The sequence below is a fragment of the Wasmannia auropunctata genome, unplaced genomic scaffold (genome assembly GCF_000956235.1).
Source record: "Wasmannia auropunctata unplaced genomic scaffold, wasmannia.A_1.0 LD336033.1, whole genome shotgun sequence".
In the NCBI taxonomy this organism is placed as follows: domain Eukaryota; kingdom Metazoa; phylum Arthropoda; class Insecta; order Hymenoptera; family Formicidae; genus Wasmannia; species Wasmannia auropunctata.
The window spans coordinates 65,645-66,043 of record NW_012026857.1 but is presented as its reverse complement, the minus strand read 5'-3'; the positions used below and the strand labels follow the sequence as shown (position 1 = coordinate 66,043).

Below are 399 nucleotides of genomic sequence, written 5' to 3'. Positions count from 1 at the left end.
AATTCTCGCAGCAAAACGACTTTCGGTATATACTCTAACTCTTTGTTGGTTAAACTGAGAATATCACTGTTATCCGACACGATAAGAAACATTTCGGCAACTGAGCACATTCGTGCTACGCGCTTCTATAAATAGGTCCGCTCTCGATAATTTCTTCAGAGTATTATGTGGAGGCAGAAAAGATGCGGTTTGTGCGACAGTCGCAGACGATCAAAGTGATAAATTTTGATGATAAGATAAGGTTAAGGCCTGATAAAAAGATACGTAAGCATGGAAACATGCTACCGATTTCTATACGTGGTATTATCTGTGGCCCATCAAACTGTGGCAAGACAAACGTGTTGATACGTAATAACTTCGTATAGCATACAACTGAGTCGACAAGGCACACAGGGGATA

General features: G+C 40.6%; 1 protein-coding gene across 1 annotated transcript in view; it reads right to left on the bottom strand.

Moving 5' to 3' along the window:
- Positions 1-399, bottom strand: part of LOC105452298 (venom acid phosphatase Acph-1-like) — a 21,105-nt gene that overhangs the window by 2,981 nt on the left and 17,725 nt on the right. The gene's annotated exons all lie outside the window — the stretch shown is intronic.